The 25512-nt window shown below is 37.8% G+C and overlaps 12 non-coding genes across 12 annotated transcripts; all 12 read right to left on the reverse strand.

Annotated features, from left to right (window-relative positions):
* Nucleotides 1-14590: 14590 nt before the first annotated feature.
* Nucleotides 14591-14709, reverse strand: LOC143738726 (5S ribosomal RNA). The gene has a single exon (XR_013203976.1). It is a non-coding gene; the product is annotated as a 5S ribosomal RNA (ribosomal RNA).
* Nucleotides 14710-15082: 373 nt separating this feature from the next.
* Nucleotides 15083-15201, reverse strand: LOC143738705 (5S ribosomal RNA). The gene has a single exon (XR_013203955.1). It is a non-coding gene; the product is annotated as a 5S ribosomal RNA (ribosomal RNA).
* A 772-nt stretch (nucleotides 15202-15973) lies between these two features.
* Nucleotides 15974-16092, reverse strand: LOC143738730 (5S ribosomal RNA). Its single transcript, XR_013203980.1, has one exon. It is a non-coding gene; the product is annotated as a 5S ribosomal RNA (ribosomal RNA).
* A 776-nt stretch (nucleotides 16093-16868) lies between these two features.
* Nucleotides 16869-16987, reverse strand: LOC143738706 (5S ribosomal RNA). The gene has a single exon (XR_013203956.1). It is a non-coding gene; the product is annotated as a 5S ribosomal RNA (ribosomal RNA).
* Nucleotides 16988-17360: 373 nt separating this feature from the next.
* Nucleotides 17361-17479, reverse strand: LOC143738731 (5S ribosomal RNA). The gene has a single exon (XR_013203981.1). It is a non-coding gene; the product is annotated as a 5S ribosomal RNA (ribosomal RNA).
* A 567-nt stretch (nucleotides 17480-18046) lies between these two features.
* Nucleotides 18047-18165, reverse strand: LOC143738707 (5S ribosomal RNA). Its single transcript, XR_013203957.1, has one exon. It is a non-coding gene; the product is annotated as a 5S ribosomal RNA (ribosomal RNA).
* Nucleotides 18166-19988: 1823 nt separating this feature from the next.
* LOC143738708 (5S ribosomal RNA) lies at nucleotides 19989-20107 on the reverse strand. The gene has a single exon (XR_013203958.1). It is a non-coding gene; the product is annotated as a 5S ribosomal RNA (ribosomal RNA).
* Nucleotides 20108-20472: 365 nt separating this feature from the next.
* Nucleotides 20473-20591, reverse strand: LOC143738709 (5S ribosomal RNA). Its single transcript, XR_013203959.1, has one exon. It is a non-coding gene; the product is annotated as a 5S ribosomal RNA (ribosomal RNA).
* Nucleotides 20592-22409: 1818 nt separating this feature from the next.
* LOC143738710 (5S ribosomal RNA) lies at nucleotides 22410-22528 on the reverse strand. Its single transcript, XR_013203960.1, has one exon. It is a non-coding gene; the product is annotated as a 5S ribosomal RNA (ribosomal RNA).
* Nucleotides 22529-22893: 365 nt separating this feature from the next.
* On the reverse strand, nucleotides 22894-23012 carry LOC143738712 (5S ribosomal RNA). Its single transcript, XR_013203962.1, has one exon. It is a non-coding gene; the product is annotated as a 5S ribosomal RNA (ribosomal RNA).
* Nucleotides 23013-24834: 1822 nt separating this feature from the next.
* On the reverse strand, nucleotides 24835-24953 carry LOC143738713 (5S ribosomal RNA). The gene has a single exon (XR_013203963.1). It is a non-coding gene; the product is annotated as a 5S ribosomal RNA (ribosomal RNA).
* Nucleotides 24954-25318: 365 nt separating this feature from the next.
* LOC143738714 (5S ribosomal RNA) lies at nucleotides 25319-25437 on the reverse strand. Its single transcript, XR_013203964.1, has one exon. It is a non-coding gene; the product is annotated as a 5S ribosomal RNA (ribosomal RNA).
* Nucleotides 25438-25512: the final 75 nt, after the last annotated feature.

Genomic DNA, 25512 nt, shown 5'->3' on the forward strand with positions numbered 1-25512 from the left:
TTTGCACATTTCCTTCACTTTTTCAAATTTCACACAGTTCATTAACCCTCTTGCATTAAAAGTCACAATACTCAGCACAATAAAATAAAAGATAAAAAATTTAAAAATCCCCATTCTTTCAGTTCATTTCCTCTCCTTCCTTTACATTTTCTCCACAGTCCTGTTTTCATCACTTTTTTCAAAATAAACTTTTTTCCTTGCTTTATCTAAATTTGGAATTACCTTACTTGTCCTTCTTCTTTTACTTGTTATTCCCTTTGTACCACCGTCGTCCATGTTTTCACTTCCTTTGTCCCTTTTTTCTTTCTCCGTGACTTGATCTTGCTCCTCTATCTTTTCCAGTTCAGTTTGCAAAGTCCCAGTTACTTCCATTCGTTCCTCCGTTTCCTCATTGTCTATCGTTAGTCCACTCCGTTCCGTTATGCCCTCAACATCCGCGCTTACAATCTCCTCTCTTGGCGTTCCTTCCATGCCCTCGCGTTGCTTCTCTTCTCTGTCTGCCTCATGCATCTGCCCGCTCATCAGTTCTTCCTCCTGTTGTTGGTCTCCGTCGTCGCACTCACACCTGCTCAACACAAGCTTGCAGCCCAGGCACCTCTCCGCTTTGCAGTCCCTCGCGAAGTGGCCCTTTTCCTCGCATTTAAAGCATTTGAATTCCGGACAGTCCTTCATCATATGTTCAGTGCTCATACACAACCTGCAGGTTCTCATCTGCTGGCTATGTATCACTCTGAAATACTGAGGACCCTCTTCCGTTTCCACTTTCATGCTGTAGGGCAAAGAATGCACTTCTTTCGGGAAGCGTACTCTCATGTACCTGGTTCCATCCTCTATGCTGGTGCCTGTGTACAATCTTCTTTTAATCTGTGAAATGGGAGTTACCCCCCATCCTTCCAGCTTTTGCAGGATTACGTCATCCTCCAGATAAGCAGGCAGATGCATGAAAGAGACAACCAAGTCCTTATTATTCAATTTTTTAATTTCACACATCTTTCCTTTTATTATCAGTCCATCATCCAGCTTCTCAATATCTTCCTCTTTCTCAAATGTAATTTCATATTCCTTCATCATTTTTGGTCTTATCGCTAGTATATTCGTCACATCCACCTTCTCCGTCAATGCTTTTATAATATCCTCCGCCTTCCCGTCCTGTACCTCCATCAAATCAATCACAATCGTTGCGTCCTTCGTGTAGTTTTCTTCTGTTTCTCTTTTCAGGGAAATCCTTTTCTCGTTGTCCTTTGTCCAGTCCATTTTCCTTTCTCCGACGTGTTTCTCGTGCCAAGTCCTTATCCATAGCCGTTTGTCCGTCCATTTCTCCAAAAAAAAAAAAAAAAAACTCAATCCCTCCCAATCAGCTAAGCTGTTGGGAGGACAAATACAAAAACTAATACGAAAAACTTAAACAAAAACACTTATTTAAAATACACAAAACCGCAAAACAAAACACAAAACTTTTGGGTGAACCTCTTCCACCCCACTGAGACCAAACACTTCCTGGAACGTACCAATCGGGCGTGACCAAGGTGGTATGGCCGTAAGCGAAAACTGCTGCCAAAATTGGGCTATTTAAAAGGTTAGACCATTAGTGAAGAAAACTAAGAACAACTTTTGAAAAAACTCAAACTCTTTCATGCTTTCTGAAGAATCTCAGAGACTTTTTAAGGCTTTTTGAAGCTCAGGCACTTTTTTTTTTTTTAAAGCTTACAGCACCTGGTATTCCCAGGCGGTCTCCCATCCAAGTACTAACCAGGCCCGACCCTGCTTAGCTTCCGAGATCAGACGAGATCGGGCGTGCCTTTTTTTTTATTTATTTTTTTATTTCTCATACATTTACAACCAATCATCTATAAGCAATAAGTAGGAAAATCAGCAGAGAAGAAATTTGCACACCTCTAGTAATGTCACAATGAAAGAGCAAAAGGTGTGGACCAATAAAAACAGACAGAATGCAGAGACCACAACCACAGCCTACAGAATCTGCCTGACCCGATCCTCGAAATCCAGAGAGAGAATGTCACGTGAACCTTGTCCTTGTGAAAAATATCATGATGCCATTTAAAATATACAAAATAAAAGTAAAAATTAAAATTAAAAATCCAAATCACTTTCAGGTACATTCCATGCTAGATCTTTTAAAACTTTAGAAACCCTTGGAGTAAAAACAACATAAAAGCTTTGCAACATTTTTTCATACTTAAAATACCAATACAATCCTTCAATATATCTTTCTGTTCTCCTTTTAAGAACATTCCAAACATCAAGCACCACTTTTCCTTTTTTTGCCACATTTCTTCTTTCCCATACTGCATTTTTTATCAACATTACTAACAGGTTCACAAACTGTTTACTTTGACAATTTTCCTCCCATCCAAACATCACTATCCTCTTCCATTCTATTACATCTTCGTCCCAGTCCTCAATTAATTCTTTTATCACCCTTTTGCATTTTCTGTAAAAACCCTCCAACTCTTTGCAGTATAAAAACAAGTGTAAAATCCCTTCGTCTTCTTCTTGGCATACTTTACATGTTGCATTCTGTTCCATTCCAATCTTAGTTAAAATACATTCGGTAAAAATTACTTTGTGCCTTATAAAATACTCTAAACATTCAAGTTTTACTTCCACAAACTTTCCCCTCATATTTCTCCATATACTTTCTTTTTTCAGGTCCTTAATTTTCTGTACCCAAAAAATGTTAGCAACTGGTTCTTTAAAAACACCATCTCTAAAATAACAATAAAATCTTTCACATTACACTACTTAAAATTACATAGTTTTCCTTTAAGTCTGACATAAATGTCTTTCTCTTTCTTCCATTCCTCCATGTTTTCTATTCTTTTAATCCATTCCTCCGGTATTGCGTATTTGATAATTTCGTATTTATTCTCTATTTCTCGTTTGCTGCATTCCTCTTTTGCTTCCTCCATTGCATCCATTATAAATTGTGATGGTAAAAACCCTTCTTTAAATTCATACAAAACATCTCTTACCCTTGTTATACCCACATCCATCCATTTTTTAAAAAAGATCTCTTTCCCATCTCTTAAAATACTTTTGTTTAAGAACAGAGGTTGGTTTAAAATGTTTTCTCTTCCTTTCAGATTATAATCTATTACATTTAAGAAATCCCCCCAAGCACTTAAAATTTCCTTATAAAAAACCGATAATCCTTCCGCCATCCAGTTTTTTGTTTTCATCCATAAAATATCCTCCCCCAAATTAAAATTCCCACATTTGTTTAAAAAATATTTCATAACTTTCTTCCATTCTGTTTCATTTTCGTCTTGCAACAATTTTTTGACTATTTTAACCCTTAAGCAATTTTTCCTTTGTTTAATATCCATTAACCCCAACCCACCTTCTTCTAATGGCCCTATTAAAGTGTTATACGCTATTCTTGGGGGTTTACCCTCCCACAAAAAACAAAGAAAACATTTCTTCAACCTCCCTTCTACCCACAAAGGCATTTCTGTCACATATAAAACATTCCACAACTTTGAAGCCATTAAAACATTCAATACTAAAACCTTCCCTTTCAAATTTAAAGCCCTCAATCTCCAAAAATTCAACCTCCGCTCTATTCCTGTTATCAATTCCTCCCACATTTTTTCTCTTACTTGCCTCCCATCCTTTCCCATTAAAATCCCTAAAATTCTAATTTCTTCAACTTCCTTAAAATTAAAGTATTCCGTTAAAACTGACGTTGCCCCGAACCTCATATATACCGTCTTGTCCTCATTAATTTTACTTCCGGATCCTTTGCAATATTCTTGTACATTCTTCATTACTTCTTTTACACACTCTTCCCTTTTAACTATTATTGTTGTGTCATCTGCGTATTGGAAAATTTTTCCTTCTGCTTTGCTTTCCTGTATTTGTATTCCTTTTATTTTCTCTTCTTTTCTTATTGCTAGGCCTAAAGGTTCCGCTACAAGAGAGTATAATAAAGCTGAGAGTGGACATCCTTGTCTAATTGATCTAGTTATTTTAAAACATTCTGTTAAAAATCCGTTACATTTTATTTTTGTTAGAGCCCCCTTATATAAAATCTTTATCCATTTCATAAAATTCTCACCAAAACCAAACCTATTTAAAACCCCAAACAAATATTCATGCTCCACTCTATCAAAAGCCTTTTCAAAGTCTAAGCTGATAAAATACCCGTCTCCATTCTTTTCTTTTATGTATTGTATTGTGTCCCTTATACTCATCGTTATGTCTGCTATGTCTCTTCCTTTAACTGCATATGCTTGATTTGTTTTTATTATTCGTGGCATCACTTCTTTTAACCTATTTGCAAGGATCTTTGCTAATATCTTTAAATCAGTATTTAACATTGTTATCGGCCTGTAGTTTTTTAAATCTGTTAGTTCACCTTTCTTTTTATATATTAGCTTCATCAGCCCCATTCCCATCCTTTCATTCATCTCTTCCTCTTTAAAAATTTCCCTAAAAACCTCCTTTAAAATCTCTATTAAAAATTCCTTAAAACATATATAAAATTCACTTCCCAAACCATCTATCCCTGGGCTTTTCCTTTTATTTAGTTGATCTATCGCTCTTTCAATCTCATCCTTCTTGATTTCCCCATCACATTCTTTTTTATCCTCTTCACTTAAATTTGGTTCAATATAATTTAACAGTTTATTTTTTACCTCTTCTTCTACCCCTCTTGTTTTAAAAAGATCCTCATAAAAAGCCTTTATCTCCTCTAGCACTTTTTCATTCCCCTCCACAATCTCTCCACTTTTCCCTTTTATTTCTTTTATTATTCCAACTTGTGCCCTTTTTTTCTCCAAGTCAAAAAAGAACTTTGTGCATTTCTCCCCCTCCACCATATATTTGTTCTTACTTCTTAATCTTGCCCCCTCATATTCTTTTTCTTCTATTTCTTTCAAATTCTCCTCTATTTCTTTTATCTTTTGTATGTCTTTATTCTCATTGTTTAATTCTCTTTCTAACGTCTCCTTTGTTTCTTTTTCTTTGTGTCTTTTACTTGTTTGTAAGATGCTGCAATACTTTATTGAAAACCATTTAATTAGATATTTAACATTCTCCCACCACATTCTTTTATCTTCCTCATACATTGCATTATCCTTCTCTTTCTCTATAATTCCTTTTATCTCTGCAACATAATCTTCATTCTTTAAAATCTCTGTATTTAAAATCCACGTACCCGGTCCCCTTTGCACATTACTCCAATCTATTTTAAAACGTACAAACTTATGATCACTAAAACTAGTTTCTTCATAGCTGATTTTTTTGATAAAGTTCTCCACATTTCTTGTACATAACACATAATCAATTCTTGTTTTACATATAAAATGCCCCACTATTTGCTTCCTTGAATAAACTTTTCTCCTCCCATTTCTCTCTCTCCATACATCTATTAAATTATTTTCCCTCATCAATTCATTTAATTCTTTCCTCCCTGTGTCTGATTTAAAAACCATCCCCTCTGCCATGTCTTGTTTGCTAAAAACAGTGTTAAAATCCCCCATCATTATTATTTCCTTATATTTCTTTATTACACTCCTTAAACAATTAAAAAATTCTTTCTTTTCTTTCTCTTCTGTTGGTGCATGTACATTCACTAAAATCAATTCACATCCTTCGTAATTTACTTCCACAGCCATGCATTTTCCTATCGTATCTTTGTACACCACTTTGGTTGTATTAAAAGCATCTTTTCTCATTAAAAACGCCACCCCTCTTCCAAGCCTACCATCCCCATTATTATATAAAATATCCCCTTCCCATTTCTTTTTATATTCCATCATCACACTCTCTTTCCAATTTGTTTCTTGTAAAACAATAACATCTTCTCCTCTACACTTTTCTTTCACTCTTTCAAATTTTCCCATGTCCATCAGTCCCCTTGCATTAAAAGTAACACAACTTAAAACCATTAAAAGAAAGAAAAATAAATACCTAAAAAACATTATTCTCCATTTTCTCCCTCCAGGTCCTTTAACACTTCATATCTGTTTGCACTTTGATCTCGGCCCCTTGTCGTAGTCTTTTTTCTTGCATTTTCCAGATTTGGCTCAAACTTCAATGACCTTCTTCTTATTTGTCCTCTCCCTCCTCTGTTGTTCTCCATGTTGTCCATCGTTATTTCATCCTTCTCCATGTCATCCCGATAACTTTTACTACTGTCCGATATTCCCATTGCTGACCATTGCATGTCCTGTTCCATTGTTTGTTCTTTATCTTTATTGTTCTCTTGCTCTCCTTCCTCCTCTCTGTTGCTCGTTCCTTCTTCTGTTTCTTTTTGTTGTATAACTTGTTTCTCTTGTCCTGCATCAGTTTGTCTTTCCTCCTCGTTGTTTCCTTCATGCACCTGTCCGTCCACCTGGTGTTCCCTACCTCCTTCCTCTTCCTCCATCAAACACTCACATTTATTTAAAATTTTCCGACACTCCGGGCACCTGGCTGCGTTACAGTCTCTTGCAAAGTGTCCTCTTTCTTCACATTTGTGGCATTTAAAATCTGGGCACTCTTTTAGCAGATGATCTGGGCTCATGCACAGCCGACAGGTCTTCACCTGGTGACTGTGCATCACCCTAAAATACTGCTGCCCCTCTGCCGTTTCCAGCCTTGTGCTGTAAGGCAACGATGCCACCTCTTTCGGGAACCTTACTTTAAGGAACCTCGTTCCATCCTCAATATCCGTGCCCGGGTAGTGTCTTCTTTTAATCTTTGAAATGGGATTAACTCCCCATCCCTCCAATTTTTCAATTATTTCTCTATCCTCCAGGTAGACGGGCAGGTGCATGAAGGAAACAACATAGTCTCTATTTTGCAGCTTTTTAATGTCACAATTCACTCCTTTTATATTCAGTCCGTCCATCAAATCCTCACATGTTTCTTCATTTTCCATTGTTAGTTCATATTCTTTTCCTTGTCTTGGCCTTAACGCCAGAATTTTCCCATGTCCACATTTTTCCACCACCGCCTTTATAATATCCACCGCTCTCACCTCATTGACATTTTCCACATTCAAAATCATTGTCGCCTCCTTTAGGTATTTCCGTCCTGCACTCTTGTCTCTCACATCATGTCCAGCTCGTTGTCGATAATCCATTCCAGTGTCGATTGCCAAGCGTTTCTCTCCAGCCAGTCCAGTGTCGTTTGCCATACGTTTCTCTCCAGCCAGTTCCAAGTCGTTACCATTTAATCCGTCCATTTGGAGAAAAAAAAAGATCAACCACCCTCCAGACAGCGATATGCTGCTGTTAGGTGGTTTAACAAACAAAAACAAAAACTAAAAAACTAACTTACAGTAAAAAAACTCACAAAACAAACACAAATAGAAGAAAACAAAATGGGGGAGAGCCTTCCTCTCCCAACTACTGCCACACAACTTCCTGCTACCACTAGGGCGTGCCCAAGGTGGTATGGCCGTAAGCGAAAACTGCTGCCAAAATTGGGCTATTTAAAAGGTTAGACCATTAGTGAAGAAAACTAAGAAGAACTTTTGAAAAAAACTCAAACTCTTTCATGCTTTCTGAAGAATCTCAGAGACGTTTTAAGGTTTTTTGAAGAAGCTCAGGCACTCTTTTTTTTTTCTTAAAAAAGCTTACAACACCTAGTATTCCCATGCGGCCTCCCATCCAAGTACTAACCAGGCCTTATTTAAAAGGTTAGATCATTAGTGAAGAAAACTAAGAAGAACTTTTGAAAAAACTCAAACTCTTTCATGCTTTCTGAAGAATCTCAGAGACTTTTTAAGGCTTTTTGAAGAAGCTCAGGGACTCTTTTTTTTTTTTTCTTAAAAAAGCTTACAACACTTAGTATTCCCATGCAGCCTCCCATCCAAGTACTAACCAGGCCTTATTTAAAAGGTTAGACCATTAGTGAAGAAAACTAAGAAGAACTTTTGAAAAAACTCAAACTCTTTCATGCTTTCTGAAGAATCTCAGAGACTTTTTAAGGCTTTTTGAAGAAGCCCAGGGACTCTTTTTTTTTTTTTCTTAAAAAAGCTTACAACACTTAGTATTCCCATGCGGCCTCCCATCCAAGTACTAGCCAGGCCTTATTTAAAAGGTTAGACCATTAGTGAAGAAAACTAAGAAGAACTTTTGAAAAAACTCAAACTCTTTCATGCTTTCTGAAGAATCTCAGAGACTTTATAAGGCTTTTTGAAGAAGCTCAGGGACTCTTTTTTTTTTTTCTTAAAAAAGCTTACAACAACTAGTATTCCCATGCGGCCTCCCATCCAAGTACTAACCAGGCCTTATTTTAAGGGTTAGACCATTAGTGAAGAAAACTAAGAAGAACTTTTGAAAAAACTCAAACTCTTTCATGCTTTCTGAAGAATCTCAGAGACTTTTTAAGGCTTTTTGAAGAAGCTCAGGGACTCTTTTTTTTTTTTTTCTTAAAAAAGCTTACAACACCTAGTATTCCCATGCGGCCTCCCATCCAAGTACTAACCAGGCCTTATTTAAAAGGTTAGACCATTAGTGAAGAAGACTAAGAAGAACTTTTGAAAAAACTCAAACTCTTTCATGCTTTCTGAAGAATCTCAGAGACTTTTTAAGGCTTTTTGAAGCTCAGGCACTCTTTTTTTTTTAATTTTTTTTTTTAAAAGCTTACAGCACCTGGTATTCCCAGGCGGTCTCCCATCCAAGTACTAACCAGGCCCGACCCTGCTTAGCTTCCGAGATCAGACGAGATCGGGCGTGCCTTTTTTTTTTTTTTTTTTTTTTTTTTATTATCAAAAAGTACAAAAATAATATTTACATAGCTCATATTTCATACCTAACATTCTCAAACTCATTGCATATTCGGTCCATTTTGTATATACATCATAAACTTTGAATTTACGTCATATTACATCATTCAAACAAAACCAAAAAAAACTTTTTACCCAACTAAAATAATCATTTTTTCAAAATTTTAAACTTAAGCCTTCTTTTATACTTATAAATCCACTTTCTTCTACAAATGCTCTTTCAAATTCATCTTTGCTTAGGTATTTCCACATTGTAAACACATTCTTTCTAACAATACTCTTGAAAACATCACTCACATCCACTTTCTTTCTATCAAAGTATGCCATATTCCTCCTCAGCCATATTGCATACCTTGCATTACTCAAAATTAAATTCCATAAATTCACCATCTTATCCTTATAATTTGTACTTTCACCAAATAAAAACAGTTTTTTCCACTCATCCCCTGCTACATCTTTTCCCGTTCCATCTTTTATCAGTCTTTTAATTTTTACATGGAACTCCTCAAGCTCCTTGCACTCAAAGAAAATATGCATCAGAGTTTCTGGCTCTGTCTCACACATGTCACATTCTCTACTCACATTTTTGTTTATTTGATGAATAACCACTTTCGTGTATATTCTGTTGTGTCTCAGTTTGAAGTCAAAATTCTCACAGTCTAATCCGTTATATTTTACATTTAAGTTTCTCCATATTGTCTTTTCTTTCAGGCCAGGAAAAACTCTAGGCCATACCGCCTCTGATGCAGGCATTTTTATTTCCTTTTTCACCATTATTTTGTATATCGTTTTCACATTTACCTCCCACAAAAACTTTTTTCTCTCGTTTTCCACAATATACATTTCAGGCATTCCCCAATCTCCCACTTTGGTAATTTCTCTTTCAATCCCTTCTACCCACTTTTCCGGCAAGCTTTTTTTAATGTTTTCACATTCACCATCCACTTTTGCTTTCTCAATTTCATCATCCCACCCCACCACACAATCAAATATCGCCCTATTCGGCAAAAAACCTTTCACATATTCATATGCTAAGTCTTTTACTTTCCTTACCCCCGCTCTCATGAATAGTCTGTTGTAGAGCATTTTCCCTCCTCTCCTTATTCTTGGGTTCAGGAATATCGGCTGATTGTGTACTTGGTTTATGTTTTCACATTCATATTGTACATTCACCACAAACTCAGCCCATGCAGTAAGCACTTCTTGATAAAATAAAGGCAACTTTTCAATCATTGGCTTTTTTAACACCATGAACACACCTTCTTCACCACAACCTCCACCTTCATTTAGATATTTTCTCATATACCCCTTCCATCCATATTCTATTTTGCCACATAAATACTTTTTTATTGTTTTAACTCTTACTGCGTTCCTTTTAACATTTAAATCTATCAACTTCAAACCCCCCTCACTGTAATCTGCTATTAATGTTTTTGCTGATATTTTCACTCCTTTCCCACCCCACACAAAAATATTCACCGCCTCTTTTATTCCATTTAACACCCAGTCCGGTAAGTCAATTGCTTCCATCACATAATTACATTTAGTTAACAATAAAGAATTAACCACCACCACCTTGCCTCTTAGCCATAATTCTCTTAGTCTCCAAAACTGTAACACTTGCTTGATTTTGTTTAGCACTCCCGTCCATGTTGCATCTCTTGCCTCTTTTGCATTCTCTCCTATATTTACCCCTAGAATTTTTATAAAGTCTTTCGTTATTTTAAATGGAACATCTGCCCCTTCAACCATCACTCCTCCTATACTCATTATTTCAGATTTTTCCACATTTATTTTTGCACCTGACGCTTTCCCATATTTTTCTATCTGTTTCCTAATTTTATTTATGCTCTCTATGTCCCTAACCGTAAACGTAGTGTCATCTGCATATTGGTGTATTACACTCAATCCCCCATTTGGTATTTGGATACCTTTTATCTCTTCATCTTTTTTGATGAGTGTCGCCAGCGGCTCGGCTGTTATTGAGTACAATAATGCTGACAGCGGACAACCTTGCCTAACTGACCTCTCTAACGGGAAGGGGTCAGTTAATATCCCATTAACTTTAACATAACTTTTAGCATTCTCATATATTAATTTTATCCACTTTTGCATCCTATCCCCAAACCCAAATTTCCCCATTGTCTGTTCTATAAAGCTATGTTCCACCCTGTCAAACGCTTTATTTAAATCTATAGATAAAATGAATCCCCCTTTTCCATCTTTCCCCATCCCTTCTACTACGTCCCTTATTGTGCAAATTGTATCCGTGATGTCTCTTCCCTTTATACTATAAGCTTGGCTTGGCGAAACTATTGTCCCAACAACCTCTTTTATCCTATTTGCCAATACTTTTGTCAGTATTTTATAATCAGTATTTAAAAGAGTTAATGGTCTATAGTTTTCTAGCTTCATTGGACTTCCTTTATTTTTATATAGTATTGTGATTACTCCTAGCCCCATAGACTCCGGCATTTGCCTTCCCTCTTCCATACTTCTATAAACCTTCCACAGTATTGGTGCTACAGTCTCTATTAAGGCCTTATAAAATTCGTGTGTTAATCCGTCTGAGCCTGGGCTTTTATTTTTCTTTGTCTGTTTTATTGCTTCTTTTATTTCTTCGATACCTATGTCTCTATCACATTCGTTTTTCTCCACTTCACTTAGCCTTGCACTCACAGTATTTAAAACTCCCTCTACACATTCCTGTTTTACCCCTTCTTTCTTAAATAGTCCCTTATAAAACGTTTCTACTTCACTTATTATCTCCACATAATCAGTAATCTTATCACCTTTTTCGTTTTCCAATTCTGTTATATGCTTTTTCCTCTGTTTTTTCTTTTCTAAGTTTAAAAAGAACTTTGTGCTTCTTTCTCCCTCTAACGCATACTGCGCTCTACTCCGTATCATTGCACCCTTACTTTTCTCATTCTCATACTCTTCTATTTCTGCTTTTAACTGCATAAAACGCTCTGTATCTTGCTCTGGATTTCTTTCTATTTTTTCTGCTTCCCTCTTCAAATCATTTTCCATTGCCTCAACTTTACTCCTTCTCATAAAATTCCTTTGCTTTGCATATCTAATACTCCTTTTTTTGATTTTCTCTTTCATTTTCTCCCACCACTCACATACATCCTCATCAAATAATGAGTTTTGCATTTCATAATTTATGCATTTTCTGATATTTTCTTTGTATGCCTCTTCTTTTAGCAAGTCAGCATTCAAACACCAGATTCCTCCTCCCCTCTCTTCCCTGATTACACCCATCTTTACCATCATTATAGCATGATCACTTACACCTACAAACTTATATTTTACATTTTTAACATATTTTAACATTTCCCTTTTGGTTAAACATAAATCTATACGGCTTTGTTTCAAAACTCCCATCACCATTTGTCTTCTAGAGAATTCTTTTTTGTAGGGATTCTCTTCCCTCCATACATCAACCACGTCCTCATTTTGCATCCACTCAATTAAATATTTTCTAGAAACATCAGACTTAAAGTTTGCGCTGCATGAAGCGTCCAGTCTCGTGCACCATACATTAAAGTCCCCCACCACTATATAGTTGCCTTTGCACAGCGGCTTCATTTCTTTGAATAGTTCTTTTCTTTCATTTTCTATATTTGGTGCATAAACATTTATCAGCCTGAAAAGTTCATTATGAAACACAAATTCAGTCACTAACACTCTCCCATTACCATCCTTGTATACTTCATTCGCACTATTAACTCTACCTTCTTTTATCAGGGTTGCCACGCCACGGGATTTTGCATTCCCGTGATTGACAAAAATATCACCTTGCCATCTCTTTTTTATATTGACCATTGTGTCATCAGACCAGTGCGTCTCTTGTAGACAGAGTATATCGCCTTTCAGTAATCTCTTCACACTCTCAAACTTATTTTCGTCTCTTAGTCCATTGCTGTTCAAACAGGCAATGTTCATAATCCCCCACATAGCAAATAATATAGTTTTGAAAACATTAACAATCATTTTGATACTTCCAAGCACTTACTTTCTGCATTGTGCTCTTCCCTTTCTTTCTTCTTTCTCTTCTTCTGCACTCTTTTCCCATCACTTGTGTCCATTTCCTCATCATCAACTTTGTCATGACTCTCTGGCACCTCTTTCTTTCCTCCACCTCCTTCCATCTGCGGCTTTTCACCTCGCCTTTTCGCGTTGTCACCCTCCTGACTCTCGCCTCCGCCTTTCGTTGTCTCCCCTTCTCCGTCTTCACACTCCACGTCCTTCGATGCCATCTCCTTACCAGGTTCCGCTTCCCTCTCTTTCTTTTTTTTCTGTCTCTCTCTCCGCAACCGTCCTGGAGCCTCCTCCTCTTGACTGCTCACGCTCTCAGTCACTCTCCAATCCCCAATTCTTTCTTCTCCACTCCATGTGCCCCTTCTCTCTTCTTCTCCAGTCGCCGCACCTTCCTCTACTTCGCTCTCCACCTCCTCGCCCACCTCGTACAGATCCGACTCCTTCCCATCGCTGTTTTCCTCATCCATCTCCGCTGGTGTTTCACACACACACAGTCCAGGTCGCATATTGCACACACTGCAGTTCGCCTCCTTGCATTCTCTTGCGTAATGCCCCTGCTTGTCACATTTATAGCATCTGAAGCTCGGGCAGTCTCTAACAATGTGCCCTGGCTGAATGCACAAACGACAGACTTTCACTTGCCTGTCGTGAATGACCCTGAAGTGCTCCGTCCCTCCTAATGTCTCAAATTTTGTAGAATACGGTAGCGATTTTACCTCTTTGTTGAATTTTACTTTTAAAAACCTTGTCCCGTCGGCGATATCTGTCCCCGGCCACATTCTCCTTTTCACCCTTGAGACTGCTTTAACTCCCCAATCCGAGAGCTTTCTCAATATCTCCTCATCCTGTATGTATGTTGGCAGGCCGAGGAACGAGACCACCATCTCCATACAGTCCACCTCTTTTGCCATCACTCGACTTTTCTTTATCCTTAGTCCGTCCAGTAACTTATCCTTTGCTTTTTCTTCTTCCAATGTCAATTCATATTCTTTTGGTGTTTTGTACCTGCACCCGATCACCACTCCGCATTCTTCTCTCACTTTCTTCAACAACTCCATCATTGTTACTCTCTCTTCTCCTTCTATTTCCACCAGCACAGTGAGCTTCTTTTCATAATTCCTTTCTCTTTGATCCAGTTCTCCATTCTTTTCTCTCATGCTCCTTTTCTCCAGGCCACTTCCCACCTCCATTTTGTCACCCAGCGCTGTAGCCATCCCAGCACGTAAAGTATTTATCCCCAAACAGCATACGCTGTTTGGGGAGTAAATAACTCCACTGCACACAAGTTCCCCCTTTTTTAAAAGGTTATTTTGAGATAAAGGCTTCTGTTTACAGTTCTCAAACTCACAAAACACTTTGTTTGCTCTCTCTCTGATATCTGAGCTACTTCCTGCTTCCACAAGGGCGTGCCCAAGGTGGTATGGCCGTAAGCGAAAACTGCTGCCAAAATTGGGCTATTTAAAAGGTTAGACCATTAGTGAAGAAAACTAAGAAGAACTTTTGAAAAAACTCAAACTCTTTCATGCTTTCTGAAGAATCTCAGAGACGTTTTAAGGCTTTTTGAAGAAGCTCAGGCACTCTTTTTTTTTTTCTTAAAAAAGCTTACAACACCTAGTATTCCCATGCGGCCTCCCATCCAAGTACTAACCAGGCCTTATTTAAAAGGTTAGACCATTAGTGAAGAAAACTAAGAAGAACTTTTGAAAAAACTCAAACTCTTTCATGCTTTCTGAAGAATCTCAGAGACTTTTTAAGGCTTTTTGAAGCTCAGGCACTCTTTTTATTTTTTTTATTTTTTTTAAAAGCTTACAGCACCTGTTATTCCCAGGCGGTCTCCCATCCAAGTACTAACCAGGCCCGACCCTGCTTAGCTTCCGAGATCAGACGAGATCGGGCGTGCCCAAGGTGGTATGGCCGTAAGCGAAAACTGCTGCCAAAATTGGGCTATTTAAAAGGTTAGACCATTAGTGAAGAAAACTAAGAAGAACTTGTGAAAAAACTCAAACTCTTTCATGCTTTCTGAAGAATCTCAGAGACTTTTTAAGGCTTTTTGAAGAAGCTCAGGGACTCTTTTTTTTTTTTTCTTAAAAAAGCTTACAACACCTAGTATTCCCATGCGGCCTCCCATCCAAGTACTAACCAGGCCTTATTTAAAAGGTTAGACCATTAGTGAAGAAGACTAAGAAGAACTTTTGAAAAAACTCAAACTCTTTCATGCTTTCTGAAGAATCTCAGAGACTTTTTAAGGCTTTTTGAAGCTCAGGCACTCTTTTTTTTTAATTTTTTTTTTTTAAAAGCTTACAGCACCTGGTATTCCCAGGCGGTCTCCCATCCAAGTACTAACCAGGCCCGACCCTGCTTAGCTTCCGAGATCAGACGAGATCGGGCGTGCCCAAGGTGGTATGGCCGTAAGCAAAAACTGCTGCCAAAATTGGGCTATTTAAAAGGTTAGACCATTAGTGAAGAAAACTAAGAAGAACTTTTGAAAAAACTCAAACTCTTTCATGCTTTCTGAAGAATCTCAGAGACTTTATAAGGCTTTTTGAAGAAGCTCAGGGACTCTTTTTTTTTTTTTCTTAAAAAGCTTACAACAACTAGTATTCCCATGCGGCCTCCCATCCAAGTACTAACCAGGCCTTATTTTAAGGGTTAGACCATTAGTGAAGAAAACTAAGAAGAACTTTTGAAAAAACTCAAACTCTTTCATGCTTTCTGAAGAATCTCAGAGACTTTTTAAGGCTTTTTGAAGAAGCTCAGGGACTCTTTTTTTTTTTTCTTAAAAAAGCTTACAACACTTAGTATTCCCATGCGGCCTCCCATCCAAGTACTAACCAGGCCTTATTTAAAAGGTTAGACCATTAGTGAAGAAAACTAAGAAGAACTTTTGAAAAAACTCAAACTCTTTCATGCTTTTTGAAGAATCTCAGAGACGTTTTAAGGCTTTTTGAAGAAGCTCAGGCACTCTTTTTTTTTTCTTAAAAAAGCTTACAACACCTAGTATTCCCATGCGGCCTCCTATCCAAGTACTAACCAGGCCTTATTTAAAAGGTTAGACCATTAGTGAAGAAAACTAAGAAGAACTTTTGAAAAAACTCAAACTCTTTCATGCTTTCTGAAGAATCTCAGAGACTTTTTAAGGCTTTTTGAAGCTCAGGCACTCTTTTTATTTTTTTTATTTTTTTTAAAAGCTTACAGCACCTGGTATCCCCAGGCGGTCTCCCATCCAAGTACTAACCAGGCCCGACCCTGCTTAGCTTCCGAGATCAGACGAGATCGGGCGTGCCCAAGGTGGTATGGCCGTAAGCGAAAACTGCTGCCAAAATTGGGCTATTTAAAAGGTTAGACCATTAGTGAAGAAAACTAAGAAGAACTTTTGAAAAAACTCAAACTCTTTCATGCTTTCTGAAGAATCTCAGAGACTTTTTAAGGTTTTTTGAAGAAGCTCAGGGACTCTTTTTTTTTTTTTCTTAAAAAAGCTTACAACACTTAGTATTCCCATGCAGCCTCCCATCCAAGTACTAACCAGGCCTTATTTAAAAGGTTAGACCATTAGTGAAGAAAACTAAGAAGAACTTTTGAAAAAACTCAAACTCTTTCATGCTTTCTGAAGAATCTCAGAGACTTTTTAAGGCTTTTTGAAGAAGCCCAGGGACTCTTTTTTTTTTTTTCTTAAAAAAACTTACAACACTTAGTATTCCCATGCGGCCTCCCATCCAAGTACTAGCCAGGCCTTATTTAAAAGGTTAGACCATTAGTGAAGAAAACTAAGAAGAACTTTTGAAAAAACTCAAACTCTTTCATGCTTTCTGAAGAATCTCAGAGACGTTTTAAGGCTTTTTGAAGAAGCTCAGGCACTCTTTTTTTTTTTTCTTAAAAAAGCTTACAACACCTAGTATTCCCATGCGGCCTCCCATCCAAGTACTAACCAGGCCTTATTTAAAAGGTTAGACCATTAGTGAAGAAAACTAAGAAGAACTTTTGAAAAAACTCAAACTCTTTCATGCTTTCTGAAGAATCTCAGAGACTTTTTAAGGCTTTTTGAAGCTCAGGCACTCTTTTTATTTTTTTTATTTTTTTTAAAAGCTTACAGCACCTGGTATTCCCAGGCGGTCTCCCATCCAAGTACTAACCAGGCCCGACCCTGCTTAGCTTCCGAGATCAGACGAGATCGGGCGTGCCCAAGGTGGTATGGCCGTAAGCGAAAACTGCTGCCAAAATTGGGCTATTTAAAAAGTTAGACCATTAGTGAAGAAAACTAAGAAGAACTTGTGAAAAAACTCAAACTCTTTCATGCTTTCTGAAGAATCTCAGAGACTTTTTAAGGCTTTTTGAAGAAGCTCAGGGACTCTTTTTTTTTTTTTTCTTAAAAAAGCTTACAACACCTAGTATTCCCATGCGGCCTCCCATCCAAGTACTAACCAGGCCTTATTTAAAAGGTTAGACCATTAGTGAAGAAGACTAAGAAGAACTTTTGAAAAAACTCAAACTCTTTCATGCTTTCTGAAGAATCTCAGAGACTTTTTAAGGCTTTTTGAAGCTCAGGCACTCTTTTTTTTTTATTTTTTTTTTTAAAAGCTTACAGCACCTGGTATTCCCAGGCGGTCTCCCATCCAAGTACTAACCAGGCCCGACCCTGCTTAGCTTGCGAGATCAGACGAGATCGGGCGTGCCCAAGGTGGTATGGCCGTAAGCGAAAACTGCTGCCAAAATTGGGCTATTTAAAAGGTTAGACCATTAGTGAAGAAAACTAAGAAGAACTTTTGAAAAAACTCAAACTCTTTCATGCTTTCTGAAGAATCTCAGAGACTTTATAAGGCTTTTTGAAGAAGCTCAGGGACTCTTTTTTTTTTTTTCTTAAAAAAGCTTACAACAACTAGTATTCCCATGCGGCCTCCCATCCAAGTACTAACCAGGCCTTATTTTAAGGGTTAGACCATTAGTGAAGAAAACTAAGAAGAACTTTTGAAAAAACTCAAACTCTTTCATGCTTTCTGAAGAATCTCAGAGACTTTTTAAGGCTTTTTGAAGAAGCTCAGGGACTCTTTTTTTTTTCTTAAAAAAGCTTACAATACTTAGTATTCCCATGCAGCCTCCCATCCAAGTACTAACCAGGCCTTATTTAAAAGGTTAGACCATTAGTGAAGAAAACTAAGAAGAACTTTTGAAAAAACTCAAACTCTTTCATGCTTTCTGAAGAATCTCAGAGACTTTTTAAGGCTTTTTGAAGAAGCTCAGGGACTTTTTTTTTTTTTTTTTTAAAGCTTACAGCACCTGGTATTCCCAGGCGGTCTCCCATCCAAGTACTAACCAGGCCCGACCCTGCTTAGCTTCCGAGATCAGACGAGATCGGGCGTGCCCAAGGTGGTATGGCCGTAAGCGAAAACTGCTGCCAAAATTGGGCTATTTAATAGGGGTGGGAATCTCTAGGCACCTCACGATTCGATTCGATTACGATTCAGAGGCCTGCGATTCGATTCAAAAGCGATTATCGATTATCTGAATCTTTTGTGTGTGTGTGTGTGTGTGTGTGTGTGTGTGTGAATATAAATACTTTGCTTTAAAAGTACAAAGTAATGACCCATAAAGAATTAACGTACAATATATTTTATTAACATTGCAAAGAACCAACAGGAAAATAAATGTGTGCCTGAACTAGCAGCATACTTGTAGTAAATTAATAATATAACAACAACAGGTGTTCTGACGATTCATGCTACCCATCGAGATGTGCTACTTACTGGTGCATGTGCAGACTCATTTTTCTTCTGCTTACCACGCCCATAAATCTATGCATCCTTGCTGTGGAGACTTGTAGGAAACTTTGACAGGTCAAAGATGAATATTTGATGATAATTTTTACTTTTCACACCGTTTTAAAAATAAAAACAGTACATTATACTGTACTCTTAACTTCGAATTTTATTATAATTTTATTTCATATAATAATATCATTTTTACTTGTTATATCAAATGTGATAATTGCTAGTTCATTTAAAATAGCCAAATATGCTCCCCATACACTTACCCTGATTAAAATGAAATAACGATGTTATAATATTGTGAGATTTACACCATTATGGAAACAATAGAGAATGAATCAACATTATCTATGATCGATTCGCGTTTGGGTAGCATTTTTCGACAACGCAGCACAAATGGTCTGAACACCGGTACAGCCCAGAGCCATAGAGAGAAACGGCTCTGGTACAGCCGAGTGTTTTTCCTCCTCTGGGTGGAAACGTGTCATATGGCTTCTCATATTTGTCGTGTTGCCGAAATATTTTAGTTTTATTCTACAAAGCTTACAACTAGTGTGGCTCTTGTCCAGCTCCTTTCCCCCTTCAACTTCATAGAAGACAAAATATTTCCACACGTCAGCTTTTAACGAGGAGGGTGTTTGGATTTCGCGCTCAGCCATCGCGTCTCTGTTATGTGCGCACGCCACAGACAGACGGTCCGGGCACTGCACTCCCGCGCTTCAGAGTTCCGTCTTTTGCGTTCCGTCAATATTACGTCATTGTAAATAGGCTACATATCTAAAAAAAAAAAAATTTTTTTTTGTTGAAAATCGATTTTTGACATTTGTGAATCGATTCAGAATCGTCCACGTCCGCATCGCGATGCATCTAAGAATCGATTTTTTCCCCCACCCCTACTATTTAAAAGGTTAGACCATTAGTGAAGAAAACTAAGAAGAACTTTTGAAAAAACTCAAACTCTTTCATGCTTTCTGAAGAATCTCAGAGACGTTTTAAGGCTTTTTGAAGAAGCTCAGGCACTCTTTTTTTTTTTCTTAAAAAAGCTTACAACACCTAGTATTCCCATGCGGCCTCCCATCCAAGTACTAACCAGGCCTTATTTAAAAGGTTAGACCATTAGTGAAGAAAACTAAGAAGAACTTTTGAAAAAACTCAAACTCTTTCATGCTTTCTGAAGAATCTCAGAGACTTTTTAAGGCTTTTTGAAGAAGCCCAGGGACTCTTTTTTTTTTTCTTAAAAAAGCTTACAACACTTAGTATTCCCATGCGGCCTCCCATCCAAGTACTAACCAGGCCTTATTTAAAAGGTTAGACCATTAGTGAAGAAAACTAAGAAGAACTTTTGAAAAAACTCAAACTCTTTCATGCTTTCTGAAGAATCTCAGAGACTTTTTAAGGCTTTTTGAAGCTCAGGCACTCTTTTTTTTTATTTTTTTTTTTAAAGCTTACAGCACCTGGTATTCCCAGGCGGTCTCCCATCCAAGTACTAACCAGGCCCGACCCTGCTTAGCTTCCGAGATCAGACGAGATCGGGCGTGCCCAAGGTGGTATGGCCGTAAGCGAAAACTGCTGCCAAAATTGGGCTATTTAAAAGGTTAGACCATTAGTGAAGAAAACTAAGAAGAACTTTTGAAAAAACTCAAACTCTTTCATGCTTTTTGAAGAATCTCAGAGACGTTTTAAGGCTTTTTGAAGAAGCTCAGGCACTCTTTTTTTTTTCTTAAAAAAGCTTACAACACCTAGTATTCCCATGCGGCCTCCCATCCAAGTACTAACCAGGCCTTATTTAAAAGGTTAGATCATTAGTGAAGAAAACTAAGAAGAACTTTTGAAAAAACTCAAACTCTTTCATGCTTTCTGAAGAATCTCAGAGACTTTTTAAGGCTTTTTGAAGAAGCTCAGGGACTTTTTTTTTTTTTTTTTTAAAGCTTACAGCACCTGGTATTCCCAGGCGGTCTCCCATCCAAGTACTAACCAGGCCCGACCCTGCTTAGCTTCCGAGATCAGACGAGATCGGGCGTGCCCAAGGTGGTATGGCCGTAAGCGAAAACTGCTGCCAAAATTGGGCTATTTAATAGGGGTGGGAATCTCTAGGCACCTCACGATTCGATTCGATTACGATTCAGAGGCCTGCGATTCGATTCAAAAGCGATTATCGATTATCTGAATCTTTTGTGTGTGTGTGTGTGTGTGTGTGTGTGTGAATATAAATACTTTGCTTTAAAAGTACAAAGTAATGACCCATAAAGAATTAACGTACAATATATTTTATTAACATTGCAAAGAACCAACAGGAAAATAAATGTGTGCCTGAACTAGCAGCATACTTGTAGTAAATTAATAATATAACAACAACAGGTGTTCTGACGATTCATGCTACCCATCGAGATGTGCTACTTACTGGTGCATGTGCAGACTCATTTTTCTTCTGCTTACCACGCCCATAAATCTATGCATCCTTGCTGTGGAGACTTGTAGGAAACTTTGACAGGTCAAAGATGAATATTTGATGATAATTTTTACTTTTCACACCGTTTTAAAAATAAAAACAGTACATTATACTGTACTCTTAACTTCGAATTTTATTATAATTTTATTTCATATAATAATATCATTTTTACTTGTTATATCAAATGTGATAATTGCTAGTTCATTTAAAATAGCCAAATATGCTCCCCATACACTTACCCTGATTAAAATGAAATAACGATGTTATAATATTGTGAGATTTACACCATTATGGAAACAATAGAGAATGAATCAACATTATCTATGATCGATTCGCGTTTGGGTAGCATTTTTCGACAACGCAGCACAAATGGTCTGAACACCGGTACAGCCCAGAGCCATAGAGAGAAACGGCTCTGGTACAGCCGAGTGTTTTTCCTCCTCTGGGTGGAAACGTGTCATATGGCTTCTCATATTTGTCGTGTTGCCGAAATATTTTAGTTTTATTCTACAAAGCTTACAACTAGTGTGGCTCTTGTCCAGCTCCTTTCCCCCTTCAACTTCATAGAAGACAAAATATTTCCACACGTCAGCTTTTAACGAGGAGGGTGTTTGGATTTCGCGCTCAGCCATCGCGTCTCTGTTATGTGCGCACGCCACAGACAGACGGTCCGGGCACTGCACTCCCGCGCTTCAGAGTTCCGTCTTTTGCGTTCCGTCAATATTACGTCATTGTAAATAGGCTACATATCTAAAAAAAAAAAAATTTTTTTTTGTTGAAAATCGATTTTTGACATTTGTGAATCGATTCAGAATCGTCCACGTCCGCATCGCGATGCATCTAAGAATCGATTTTTTCCCCCACCCCTACTATTTAAAAGGTTAGACCATTAGTGAAGAAAACTAAGAAGAACTTTTGAAAAAACTCAAACTCTTTCATGCTTTCTGAAGAATCTCAGAGACGTTTTAAGGCTTTTTGAAGAAGCTCAGGCACTCTTTTTTTTTTTCTTAAAAAAGCTTACAACACCTAGTATTCCCATGCGGCCTCCCATCCAAGTACTAACCAGGCCTTATTTAAAAGGTTAGACCATTAGTGAAGAAAACTAAGAAGAACTTTTGAAAAAACTCAAACTCTTTCATGCTTTCTGAAGAATCTCAGAGACTTTTTAAGGCTTTTTGAAGAAGCCCAGGGACTCTTTTTTTTTTTCTTAAAAAAGCTTACAACACTTAGTATTCCCATGCGGCCTCCCATCCAAGTACTAACCAGGCCTTATTTAAAAGGTTAGACCATTAGTGAAGAAAACTAAGAAGAACTTTTGAAAAAACTCAAACTCTTTCATGCTTTCTGAAGAATCTCAGAGACTTTTTAAGGCTTTTTGAAGCTCAGGCACTCTTTTTTTTTATTTTTTTTTTAAAGCTTACAGCACCTGGTATTCCCAGGCGGTCTCCCATCCAAGTACTAACCAGGCCCGACCCTGCTTAGCTTCCGAGATCAGACGAGATCGGGCGTGCCCAAGGTGGTATGGCCGTAAGCGAAAACTGCTGCCAAAATTGGGCTATTTAAAAGGTTAGACCATTAGTGAAGAAAACTAAGAAGAACTTTTGAAAAAACTCAAACTCTTTCATGCTTTTTGAAGAATCTCAGAGACGTTTTAAGGCTTTTTGAAGAAGCTCAGGCACTCTTTTTTTTTTCTTAAAAAAGCTTACAACACCTAGTATTCCCATGCGGCCTCCCATCCAAGTACTAACCAGGCCTTATTTAAAAGGTTAGATCATTAGTGAAGAAAACTAAGAAGAACTTTTGAAAAAACTCAAACTCTTTCATGCTTTCTGAAGAATCTCAGAGACTTTTTAAGGCTTTTTGAAGAAGCTCAGGGACTTTTTTTTTTTTTTTTTTAAAGCTTACAGCACCTGGTATTCCCAGGCGGTCTCCCATCCAAGTACTAACCAGGCCCGACCCTGCTTAGCTTCCGAGATCAGACGAGATCGGGCGTGCCCAAGGTGGTATGGCCGTAAGCGAAAACTGCTGCCAAAATTGGGCTATTTAATAGGGGTGGGAATCTCTAGGCACCTCACGATTCGATTCGATTACGATTCAGAGGCCTGCGATTCGATTCAAAAGCGATTATCGATTATCTGAATCTTTTGTGTGTGTGTGTGTGTGTGTGTGTGTGTGTGTGAATATAAATACTTTGCTTTAAAAGTACAAAGTAATGACCCATAAAGAATTAACGTACAATATATTTTATTAACATTGCAAAGAACCAACAGGAAAATAAATGTGTGCCTGAACTAGCAGCATACTTGTAGTAAATTAATAATATAACAACAACAGGTGTTCTGACGATTCATGCTACCCATCGAGATGTGCTACTTACTGGTGCATGTGCAGACTCATTTTTCTTCTGCTTACCACGCCCATAAATCTATGCATCCTTGCTGTGGAGACTTGTAGGAAACTTTGACAGGTCAAAGATGAATATTTGATGATAATTTTTACTTTTCACACCGTTTTAAAAATAAAAACAGTACATTATACTGTACTCTTAACTTCGAATTTTATTATAATTTTATTTCATATAATAATATCATTTTTACTTGTTATATCAAATGTGATAATTGCTAGTTCATTTAAAATAGCCAAATATGCTCCCCATACACTTACCCTGATTAAAATGAAATAACGATGTTATAATATTGTGAGATTTACACCATTATGGAAACAATAGAGAATGAATCAACATTATCTATGATCGATTCGCGTTTGGGTAGCATTTTTCGACAACGCAGCACAAATGGTCTGAACACCGGTACAGCCCAGAGCCATAGAGAGAAACGGCTCTGGTACAGCCGAGTGTTTTTCCTCCTCTGGGTGGAAACGTGTCATATGGCTTCTCATATTTGTCGTGTTGCCGAAATATTTTAGTTTTATTCTACAAAGCTTACAACTAGTGTGGCTCTTGTCCAGCTCCTTTCCCCCTTCAACTTCATAGAAGACAAAATATTTCCACACGTCAGCTTTTAACGAGGAGGGTGTTTGGATTTCGCGCTCAGCCATCGCGTCTCTGTTATGTGCGCACGCCACAGACAGACGGTCCGGGCACTGCACTCCCGCGCTTCAGAGTTCCGTCTTTTGCGTTCCGTCAATATTACGTCATTGTAAATAGGCTACATATCTAAAAAAAAAAAAATTTTTTTTTGTTGAAAATCGATTTTTGACATTTGTGAATCGATTCAGAATCGTCCACGTCCGCATCGCGATGCATCTAAGAATCGATTTTTTCCCCCACCCCTACTATTTAAAAGGTTAGACCATTAGTGAAGAAAACTAAGAAGAACTTTTGAAAAAACTCAAACTCTTTCATGCTTTCTGAAGAATCTCAGAGACGTTTTAAGGCTTTTTGAAGAAGCTCAGGCACTCTTTTTTTTTTTCTTAAAAAAGCTTACAACACCTAGTATTCCCATGCGGCCTCCCATCCAAGTACTAACCAGGCCTTATTTAAAAGGTTAGACCATTAGTGAAGAAAACTAAGAAGAACTTTTGAAAAAACTCAAACTCTTTCATGCTTTCTGAAGAATCTCAGAGACTTTTTAAGGCTTTTTGAAGAAGCCCAGGGACTCTTTTTTTTTTTCTTAAAAAAGCTTACAACACTTAGTATTCCCATGCGGCCTCCCATCCAAGTACTAACCAGGCCTTATTTAAAAGGTTAGACCATTAGTGAAGAAAACTAAGAAGAACTTTTGAAAAAACTCAAACTCTTTCATGCTTTCTGAAGAATCTCAGAGACTTTTTAAGGCTTTTTGAAGCTCAGGCACTCTTTTTTTTTATTTTTTTTTTAAAGCTTACAGCACCTGGTATTCCCAGGCGGTCTCCCATCCAAGTACTAACCAGGCCCGACCCTGCTTAGCTTCCGAGATCAGACGAGATCGGGCGTGCCCAAGGTGGTATGGCCGTAAGCGAAAACTGCTGCCAAAATTGGGCTATTTAAAAGGTTAGACCATTAGTGAAGAAAACTAAGAAGAACTTTTGAAAAAACTCAAACTCTTTCATGCTTTTTGAAGAATCTCAGAGACGTTTTAAGGCTTTTTGAAGAAGCTCAGGCACTCTTTTTTTTTTCTTAAAAAAGCTTACAACACCTAGTATTCCCATGCGGCCTCCCATCCAAGTACTAACCAGGCCTTATTTAAAAGGTTAGATCATTAGTGAAGAAAACTAAGAAGAACTTTTGAAAAAACTCAAACTCTTTCATGCTTTCTGAAGAATCTCAGAGACTTTTTAAGGCTTTTTGAAGAAGCTCAGGGACTTTTTTTTTTTTTTTTTTAAAGCTTACAGCACCTGGTATTCCCAGGCGGTCTCCCATCCAAGTACTAACCAGGCCCGACCCTGCTTAGCTTCCGAGATCAGACGAGATCGGGCGTGCCCAAGGTGGTATGGCCGTAAGCGAAAACTGCTGCCAAAATTGGGCTATTTAATAGGGGTGGGAATCTCTAGGCACCTCACGATTCGATTCGATTACG

The sequence above is a fragment of the Siphateles boraxobius genome, unplaced genomic scaffold, assembly GCF_051911475.1.
Source record: "Siphateles boraxobius isolate OS27281-9 unplaced genomic scaffold, OSU_SipBor_1 15, whole genome shotgun sequence".
In the NCBI taxonomy this organism is placed as follows: Eukaryota; Metazoa; Chordata; class Actinopteri; order Cypriniformes; family Leuciscidae; genus Siphateles; species Siphateles boraxobius.